This window comes from Hermetia illucens, chromosome 4, assembly GCF_905115235.1.
Source record: "Hermetia illucens chromosome 4, iHerIll2.2.curated.20191125, whole genome shotgun sequence".
NCBI classification, from domain to species: Eukaryota; Metazoa; Arthropoda; class Insecta; order Diptera; family Stratiomyidae; genus Hermetia; species Hermetia illucens.
Genome location: NC_051852.1, coordinates 10,964,758 through 10,976,164, shown reverse-complemented (window position 1 = coordinate 10,976,164; position 11,407 = coordinate 10,964,758).

The window sequence follows — 11,407 nt, the reverse complement described above, 5'->3', positions numbered from 1 at the left end:
TAGTAGTAGTGGGACCGGGAAACGCTGTGTTCACTTTGATTGGCTCGTCGTGATGCAGTAGGCGAATGCTCCAAAGGCCAATTAGGGCGATCAGACCCGATTCTGCATGTGGACTCATCTGAAGTGGCAATTGATCACGAAAACTTACCAGGGATATACTGGTATCATGGGAACTGGGATAGCCACTGAATTCACATGTCTCAAGAGAATTCCTGTCTCATGTGCATTCAGCTCGGTTATAGTGGTTGGCTCGCTAGTGGGAGTTTCATGCCGTGTGGTTACGTTCAAGCGAATAGAGATCTTCGGGTGCCATACTCCGTGCTACTAGTTCGGTAGAGGTTTGCGTCAAGCATCAGTCCAATGTACTTAACCGTTGGTTTTGACTCGATTATCAACTCGCACATCAATATGGGACGTAGAGTTCGGATTCTCTTTTTAGTCAGTATGACTACTTTGGTTTTTTTCCAGTGCCAGGTTGAAACCATGAACAGTCATCCATCCGCTTATCGGTCGCATCAATAGCCAAATTTGCTTTGCACCTGTTCGAAAGTGCGCCCAGCAACAAATGCCGCAACATCATCTGTATAGCCAACTAGGCGCGATTTTTCTTACAAGTCGAGTCTTAGCAAACTATCGTAGGAAGCGTTCCGGAGGTCCGGCCTTAGGATGGATCCCTGCATTACCTTTGACGTGACCTCCATCCTTTGATCCTCTAGTGTCTCATAGAGCAGGGAGTGGTTCCTCAGATAATCTCTCAATATCCGCAAGAGATAGCTCGGTGAGTGGAAAGTATTGTCTAATGTGCCTAGAGTGTCTTTTCATCTTACGAAATTAAAGGCATTTCTGACGTCAAGCGCTACGAAGTGCCTCCGCTCGATGAACGGCGTGCACGACTTGCGTGACAACAGCCATTGTGGATTTCTCTAAACTCTCTTTCTCTAAAACCGAACTGCCGTGGTAATAAGTTTCCGTCAGCACATATCACTTCAGCGAATCTACATCTGATGAGTTTTTCGAGCGTTTTCCCAGTAGTGTCAAGCATACAAAGTGGTTGACATGAAAACGTCAGCACAGGATCGTCTTTTCTTTTGCTAATCAGTGTAAATCACATCACCTTCCAACGAAGAGGAAAAATGCCCCCTTTCAGGCACAGGTGGGATACAATTGGGTCCTGTTGCCTTCCTGTTTTTTATAGGGAGGGCTGTCTCTTCGAACTCTTTTATAGGGAAAATTGGATAGTGATCCGCGCCTTCCGCGCTGCTGTCAACAACCCAAAGGGGTGCGCAGTGGTTAGTGCCCATACAGTGCTGTCCATCTGTTCGGCCTTAGGTGAGCAGGGTTTACACAGAACCCCGATTATTCGAGCTACTGGGTTCCCATTCACCTCGTCCTGCCAGCTCTGCTTTGCTTTGGTTTATTGTGCTGCGGAGCCTTCTTTTGGCTGATCTACACTCTGTCGTTGTGGTACATGCCTAATTAACTGGCGGAGTTTGTGGCACTTCTTCCGGCGCTCTGCATTTTCCGCCGTCCATCAATATATATAGAGTTTACCACGTCTCGACGCCTACTAGAGGATACCAGCTCGATCTTTTCAGGTGGAAGCAAATGAATTCATAAAATGCTAATTGTCTTAGGATGGAATATTATGTTGTGTGGACTGAAAAAAACATCAGGAGAATTTTGAGAACTAAAAATAAAAAAGAGGCTCTCAAGAAGGACCGCGATAGGCCTAAGCCTTCAACGACAGGACCCGAATTCAAAATAGAAGTGCAGTCGACTCAGTCTTGAGAAGAGCGTTGGGTAGCTATGCTACCCATGGAGCGTTAAGTTCGCTTTCAACAGGATAAACTTTCGAGCAATTCTGATTGCTGATTGGTAAACTGCGTGACGCAGAACACACCGCTGTGTATGCTTCACATGACCCGAAAAGTGCTTGAAAAGCTCATCAGGAGTAGACTGAAACGATGCACGCTGTTGGGGACTTATCCCCAAGGCAGTTCGAATTGAGAACAGGAAGATCCACGGTGGATGCTGTTAGGGATGTCATGGACGCGGTTCATCGAGCCGAGGCACATAACCGTCGATCTCGACAAATAGTGCTTCTCATAAAGCTTGATGTCAGAAATGCCTTCAATTCCGGAAGATGGAAAGATATGCTAGGCACATTAGAAAACTCATTCTCTGGTGGATATTGAGGGATTATCTAAAGGACCGCTCTTTGCTCTATGAGACGTTAGAGGGCCAGAGGAGGATGGAAATCACTTCGGGAGTAGCACTGGGATCCATCCTAGGGCCGGACCTCTGGAACGCTTCCTACGATAGTCTGCTGAGACTCGATATGCCCAAAGAGTCGCGACTCGTAAGTTAAGCAGACGACGTTGCGGCACTTGTTTCCGGACGCACTATTGAACAGGCGCAAAGCATACTTGGCATATTGATGCGACGGGTAAGCGGATGTCTGTCATGCTTTTGGTTTCAGCCTGCGCTGGAAAAAAATGCAAGTAGTCGTGTTGATCAAAAGGAGAATCCCAAACCTGCGAGTTGACTATAGAGTCAAAACCTGCTGTTAAATACCTTCTTCGGGCAAATTAAAGCAGCAGCGGACAGGCCTGCAGCTGGAGTCTTGGTCTTGAGTCTGCTAATGGCGAATGTTGGGCGCCCTTTATCTACTAGGAAACGTTTTTTGATGGGAGCAGTGCAGTCCGTATTGCTCTATGGCGCGGAGATATGGGCTGATGTCCTTGACAAGGTGGTGCATCGTAAGTGCTTTGTTCAAGTGCAGAGAGGCGAACTGCAGAGGTTATCGAACTGTCTCAGAACCGGCCGTAATGGTGATCGCAGGAGTGATACACGCCGCCCTCCTTTTCAAGAAGCGTAAAGCTATCCACCGCGGTAAGGGCGAAAACTTAAAACAAATGGTTGCCCGTGAAAAACGTCAACGCACCCTTACTGAGTGGCAACGCCTTTGGCAAAATAAGCCAAAAGGCAGATGGACTGCGCGGCTCATCGACAATTTAAACCCGTGGCTGAACCGAACGCACGGTAAAATTGAATACTTCCTGACCCAGCTCCTAAGCGGAGGTTTTCAGTCTTACCTGCACAGGATTGGGGAGGCGCGATCTCCTGATGGTGTGTTCTGCAATGGAGTGGCGGACGACGCTGAATACATCTTTTTCTCTTGCAAAAGGTGAGATGGTTTTCGTCAGCAGCTTTATGCAAACACAGGGGAGCTCTCTCTAGACAATATTGTCAGAAAGTTGCTGAAGAACGCTGATAGCTGAAGTCGGGTTGCGCATTATGTTCGGGTTCTTCTTATTGCAAAGAAGATTGAATTCGACCGGATGGCGAGAAGTTCCCTGAACTAACAACTCCCTTCCTCCAATAGGTGAAAAATGTACAATTTGGGGAACACGCCCAAATTCATAACCAACATCAGGCAAGAAGTATTAGACATAACCCTCGAAAATGCTTTTATGAATGGATTGGTGAAAAAGAGGACGATGTCGGAAGAACCTTCTATGTGGGATCACGGAATAATCAGTCACGACATTAAGAACAACTCTTAAATAGAAAAAATTGTAAGGAATACCAAACAAATTGGGACTTCTTTATAAGGCACCATGCAATAACATCTAGATGTGGGCGGTGATATAAGGGCTGAATTGTAACTGGTGGAACACCTCAACAGAGTCGATATTGATGGGTACCACAACAGCAACCCAGCCAGAAGGAGAACAGACAGAGGAAAGGAAACTTTTCGAGAGGGCGAAATACATCGGAGATTGGCCGAAGGACAAAAATGCGCTGAAGATGTACATCAACGGGATCAGAGAAGCAAAGTGAAACAGCTGCAAGAAATTCCGTGAATGGATGAAATGAGCCACAGAAGCATCAAGGCTTTAAAACGCTCTAGCCGAGGAAAGGACAATATCCTCTGCCTGTCTATAAAACGGATTGAGAATTACTAGTACCTGGTCGCGTGGCTAAACATCAACCCAACCATAGCCACCAAAGTACAATTCACTAGGAAGCGCAAGTTTGATCACCTGAGAGCCTACATGGCATGGAAATTAAACGAGAAATAGAGATCAGATACATGGGAATTTCATTAGACCAAAAACTACTCTGGAAGACGTATGGTGGAAGAATATGTCCATATGTTACAAGGGATTCAATGTTTTGCAGTCCATAGCAATAAAGAAAGAATGCACCATAAGATCAATGGTTACCTTTGGGACAGCCAGGGAGTTACACAACCTGACTGCATTGTGGCAAATGAAGGCATACACAACGACATCCTTGGTGGTCTTTCTAGTATTGACTCCTCTTTTTTTTCAGCACGGCGAAGAGTTGCCTAAATCGAAGGAAAATTGACATTATTTCTAGGCCGTATTCCGATAGCATTATAACGAATTTTCATTTCGGCAAGAATTCTAAAACGCGATTGAGCATTAGGGCAAACCGGAAAAGCGTGGTTGTGGCTTAAATCAGAAACTGATTGCCCACTGCACTGGCAAGCCCTTCACAACAGAGGGAGTGAGCCCCAGGGTACAGGGTACCCTGCATATTTCAGGCAGAAATATACGTGGCAAAACATTGGTACTTTGGCCGACAGCCAAGCGGCTATTAAGACACTTAAGTTCAACCAGGGGAACTTTAAACTGGTGTAAAAATGTCTTCATAAACTAAATATGTTACCTTCGTACAATAAAGTCTGGATACTCTGGGTTCGAGACCATATTGGGTTAAGGGACATTTTGGCAGTGGATTAGCTGGCCAGAAAAGGACAGAACCCTTTTGTGGAATCGGAAAGGCTATGACGTTAAGGAATGCAGAGGGACGGTTAAAGGAATTATACTGGGCAAACTTACCAGGAGTGGAACAATCTAGGAAGCTCATAGGAGGATAAGGACCCAATAGCTCACAGGAGTGTTTAAACCTCATTGCAGGTTTAATTATCTCCTGGCGAAGCTAGGAATATCTGCAGATTTAGGAGGATGATGAAACTTCCAAACATGTTCTGCGGAAATGTCCAGCCCTTGTGGAAGGTCAGTTAAGACATCTAGGACAATACTCAATACCAGAGGCCAGGCTCAAATTCTTGCAAGTAGGGAATATCTTAAAGTCATCGGCTGTCTTCGCTAACAATATTTAACAGGATAAATGGTAAGAAGAGACAACAGATTTAAAAATATCTCAATCTAAATTTAAAACCTAATTTCACTAATTGAAATGTATCACTTGCGTACGTGCTTGTCCTCCCACACTGCATCTCATGTGACTTTGCACCCAAATCGCTCCTTAGTCGCTAACCGACTTAATCGTTAAAGTTTTGACTACTCCAACTGATTTCTTCATTGGTCTCAATTGAATAATGATAATAAAATCACGTGTCTAAACTATTCTAAGTAAACGAGTCAAAAATAACTCTGCAAGATTGCTCCAAAGGTCCAGGCGTCAATGTGCAGGTTATTTATGGAACATCTTTGCACTTGTGACTTTCAGAAGCAATCATAACTTATAAACAAAGAAAAATGATATGACGACATCAAAAATTGTGGTTGATATCAAATTGGAGTCGGTTGTAATGCCTCAGACTATTGGGCTTCCTGATGGTTAGTGAGAATTCAATTAGGGGGCATGCTATGCTATGATATGCCAAGTATTCCCATGGTCCCACCGGTCACATGTGTAATGAAACTCATCCTATATGGAAAGTATTTACAACAGTCTTGATTGCCAATAAAATGCATTATATAAAATAATTAAGAAGCGCTATGTCGACGTACTGCATGCTCTCTTGTAAAAACTACATGTAATTGCCAATTGCTCTTGGAAACATCAGCAACATTGACCTATGCGGTAATGCGAATTCAACTGAAACTCGTCGTTAAGCTTATCAAAGTGATGACTATCTCGCTTGTATTATATATTTTAATTGCATTAATTATCAAATCAACACAAAGAATTCCATCTTATCGAAAACAATGGGTAAAACAAAAAACGATAAATCCAGCTCTCCCCTGCGATATCGATCCCTCTTTTCTTGATCAAACTCTGACTGCCTTAGCGCCTATTTTTCCATTTTTTCCTTTCACCAAATATCAGTTGTTGTTTTGAAATTTGTTTAATTGCTTCAACCAAAATTATTAATCAGCCTGAAATATGATTAGATACGGAGTTTTCCACTGGTATGGGCTTCTAAAATGGTCGTAATAGTTTCAGATTGTAAGCAAGCGTCAGTGGAAGCCGTAGCTGATGACTGATAATGATGTTTATTGCATCTAATGAAGATCGGGAGCGATATACGTTAAGCAAATAAAGGCAGCGATAATTGCCTGGTCCATAAATTTTTCAATTAGGATAATGGCTTTCCAGATTCCTTCAGGCGTTTCATTAATTTGGTGTTATTTTTAGGCAAAGGTTCTCGTTATCAAAATCTTCAGAATTCTCAAGTTCAGTGTAAAACTGAATATTATCTTTGGAAAAACCCGACAAAATGGCGAGAGCTCCGATCATCGGAGATGTCATACTACCTTGTCTGGAGAACGTGAAGGGGTTCAATGGAAGATTTCATCTTTACTCAAACACATTGACTAAGCTGATGACATCTATTTGCTCTCTCCATGAGTCATGGACTTTGGTCAAATGACTCACCGTATCGCAGAGCAGCGGAGAAAGAACAGAGCTTCTCCGAAAATCGTGGGGAACTGAAGCAGAATTTTATTATGTGGTTTACATGTTGTACGATACACATGGGTTTACGGCGTATACCTATATCGATGATGAGAATATACATATAATATTATATTGCAGTGGGGATATTAGTAAAATTAGTAACATTAGTTTGAGAAGAGGAAGTTTTCTTGAACCACCTGGATTTCCTTGTACCTGATAATCAGGAGGTTTGATAGCTGTAGTATTTCTTTGGGTATTTATTGGATAATGAGAAATGCATCGATAGACTAGTTCGCCCGACGTTACTAAAAATACTGCACACATCACTTAGGATGATACTTTCCTAGTGGTCTGGTGTCCCTTCTTCCGAGTGGTGAAATGGAATTCTCACCAGCTTTGAGTATCGAAACAAAAGCTTCTCTCGGTCGGAATTGTCAGTGAAACATGCCACCTTCTCGAAGACTTATCCATCCAGAAGCCACGGCGGGTCTTCCCGCCACAAATGATATTTTAACAACTCGATAGGAGAAGACGCAGCCCCCTGGATTTTAAAATTTTGCATCACATCAACGTAAGCTTTCTAGCTGTTAAGGTTCTTTCTTTATCCATGTCAACAGTGTAAACTAGGATCAACAGTACACAACAGGCTCATTTAGATGTAACGTCGACCTCACTAAATGCATTAATTCGGCAAGCAGCAAAGCATCGTTCGGTTCTAGTTTCGGCAAAGTCATCCTGGCTTTCCATAGCTTCAGTCTGGTCTGAGACAGAGCAAAGATACGGTCGGTTTTCTGCTACAATTGATAATCCTACTATAAACTACTGTCGCGTACATGGATGGATTTGGATGGATTATGAAGCATCGCACAATTTGTGAAGCTCGCCTTGCTATTTCCTGGCGTAAGGGATCCATCGGGAAATTCGGATGTATTTCATAACTTTGTTGTGCCAGTATTTGATCCCAAGCCACCCCCCCCCCCCCACATCTTCTACAAAAGGGGTTTCATTGTCAGTAGTACCAGTCATTGAAGGGTTCGAAAATCCCGGCAATATTTAATGGAAGACATATATTTGTTAGCTTCCTTGACAGGGCACATTTGACCATTTTTAAACAAAAATCGTCCTTGATGGGGTCCTATATGAGACGAAGAGCGGTAGTCGTATAATCTTCTACGAACTCGAGCAATCCCACTTCCTTGAGTTCCCCGGAAATGTCGCTCAAAAGGCTGGAACCATTTAATGGCCACTAGTGTAGGTTAAATCCGCCGGAGCTTAATATGTCCGACATCTAGGCGATGAGAGCCTTCCCCTCTTGCTCCGTGTTCACTCCACTTAACAAATTGTCGACATAAAAATCTGTTCTTAACCGCCTCGGAGTAAGTGGAACTCTTACTTCCTCATCCTCAGTAATAATACTCTGCCGGATAGGAATATTGAAGGGACTTCTCCCAATGAAACAGCCGTTGATGGCAGAGTTGCATTCCAATAATCCAGAACAATCTTTCAATGTCAGATGAAATCAAGGATTCTAGCTTTATCCACCTTGCACACTTGCAGTTCAGGTATATTTATCATTCAGATGGACCCCGGCTAAATACCTCGGGTCAATGCTATCAGCCAATGGAGAACTGCGTTATGAAATTGCTTAACGCATTAACGCAACCTGAATGAAGTGGCGTTCCACAACTGGTGTTCTTTTTAATCGACGTATCAACAAACGTCTCAAATCTAAAATTTACCGCAATGTCGTCCGTCCAGCCGCTCTCTGTGGTTCTGAGTGTTGGCCGACTATAAAAGACAATGAACGGCGTCTTGCGGTAATGAAGACGAAGATGCTACCTTGGACTAGTGGCGTCACATGTTTAGATCACATCCGAAATGAGGATATCCGCGATCGTTATGGGGTTGCACCGATCGTTGAAAAGTAGCGAGAGAGGTGCCTGCGATGGTATAGTCACGCAATTCGTGCAAACGAGAATTCACTTGCCAAGATTAGTCTGAACATCGAAGTCAATGGTAAACGACCAAAAGGCAGACCTTAACATCGGTGGCTTGATGCGCTAGATGAGGATTTGAAAGCCTCGAGATTGCACCCAGATCAGGCATTCGATAGAGCCAAATGGCGAAGCCGATCACGATGAGCCGACCCCGCTTGTGAACGGGACAAAGGCTGAAGAAAAAGAAAAAGAAGAAGAAGATGGACCCCGGCTGTCGTTCGCGTAGAACGATTAAATTTATTCCCGCAATGCTTTGTGGTAAGAACGTCAAAGAGCCGGATCCCTATCAAGGTAATCATGCCACCCTTTCAGTTGCTAAAAGCAAGCAAACGCCTTGTTTCTGCAGTTTCCCAAAGGTGTGTCCCTAAACGATAGTGCGACGGCATATTTACCGTCTCAATAAAAGTTTTTCCATATAATTTTGCCCTCCCGACCCCATCTCTTTCTATCTCTACCATTTGAAATATACCCTAGCATGTAGCGCGAATTTTGACACTGGAAATATCCTGGAGTAACTAACCAAAGAATGATGAGCCACTCCAAGTCTGGAGTGGGGCTCTATTCTGAGCCTCATGGCTAATGCAGAAAAACGGACCATTCCTTTAAGCTAGTGTCTCGGCATTCCATTAAACTGAATGGTTTTCTATACGATTTGCCCAGTCTCTGGGTTCCCAACAACATGAACATCACCAGAAACGAGCAAGTTGACGAACTAACCAGGAAAGATTTAACAGGATAAAATGTGATTATTGCGCGGGGCGAAAGCCCGTCGAATTTCATAGGAAATTGAATTTTCTTTCACTTCTTTACTGTAGTACATCCAAAACGGAGCTGATGCTATTCGCCACCTGATACCTGAATTCCATCTATCACGGTCGAATGAACAAAGATTGGTTCTTTCCCCTAATGTAAAGTATCTGGGTGTAATCCTGGATGCTAAGCTAAATTGGAGATTGAACATAGAACTGAGGGTTAAGAAGGCCTGTATAGCCTTCTATGTCTGCAAGAGAACCTTTGCAAAGAAATGAGGTCTTCGGCCGAGGATGGCTCTCTGGATATACACCGCTGATCCTAACGTACGGCTCTATTGTATGGTGGCAGGCTTTGAGCTCCAAGCATAATAGGATCCAAATCGCGTGTGCAGGAAATACTGGGGTTCTGCAGTCCAGCCCAGGGGATATGCTCTCAATGTACTCCTGCATCTTCTCCCTCTAGACCTCCACATTAAATACGTTACAGCGTGCAATGCCGTCAGACTACTAGCGAAGTCCAACGGCCACAGTGACATCCTTGACGAAGTACCTCGGGAAATCTGGACATTCCTCACAGACTATGCCACACGCAAGCTGAATTTCTAGAGAAATTTAGCTGTGAACTATCTAGCCAGGGCAAAGTGGAAGTCCGGCGGCGTGTTCCAAGGTTATGTCTCAGTATTCTTTACTGATGGATCAAAAATGGTTTGTGGAGGCGGCGCGGGGATTTTCTCGAATACACATTGTGTATCCGGGTCGTATGGTCTTCCAGGTTTCGTCAGTGTATTTCAAGCAGAAGTACTCGCGACACTGGAAGTCTATCGATGGGCGGAGCGAGATTCCCAAGCGTAACATAGCCATTCTGACCGAGAACCAAGCGGCCATCGAGGCCTTGTACTCAGCGACGACATCCTCCAGGCTGGTGGCGCAGTGCAGAGACGCACTGAACCGTCTGGGCGACACGCTCAAGGTCACCTTCCCGTTCATAGGAACATAGAGGGGAATGAGTGGACTGACGGATTGACCATGCAAGACTCTGCTCTTGGCAGCCCTTCGGTGAATACAGTCGGTGTTTCGTTGGCGGCTGTCAGGGGTGGAGTCTACTCAGACTATCTACCAGCCGCGGGCCTTAGATGACGAAGGCTCACCATGTGTGGCAGGTCAAGGAGAATTTGGCCCACTTATAACATAGTCCGATCACGAGAGCTCCTATGCCAGACGCGTGCAAATACATTCAAGATTACGGCGGTCTGCACGAGGCACTGACTCATAGGGGACCATGCGGTTGGGCTCGGCATACCCTACAATTCGTATTGCCGAAGTTACGGAAAAGGAAGGGAAACCCTGATGCATTTTCTCTGCGATTGCTCAGCTCTAGCTAGAGTCAGGCTACGGACACTGGGTAACCATTCTTTGGGGATCTCAGAGAGATTTCTAGCTGCAGGGTGGGGGAACTGCTTTCCTTCGTGAATGCTACGGGTTGGCTCTGAATATCCGAGCCGGCTGGACTCTGCCTCCCTGCTTTCATAACTGCAGTCACCGTCTTAAGAGTTTGTGGAATCCAAACGGCGCACCACAGCGCTAATTGGGCTCCTCGGAGCAGCCAGTGATACCTACCTACCCATCTACCTGACTAGATAAAAATAACCTTTAATTTGGCAGAATGAGTACCTAGTGTACCAAGAAGCCGATACCCAGGAGCAAGCAGGACTGCAAAGGAAACCCATATGAGAAATGAAGTGGACCATTCGTAAAGCTGTAAAACAACAGGTGGAAAATTCAAGATGCTAGAGCAAAATCATGTCCCAAATATCAAATTGGCAGCAGGAAAATATGAAGTATAAAGAGGCAAACAAGCAGTAGTGAGGTGTTTTGGAGAAGGTCAACTTTGTGGGAGACCGCAAATAAATAGGCGGAAAATGTGAAACAGCCGAGGGGGATTTTCTCCGGGACTTCTGTTTGGAGAAATTTCAACGAATT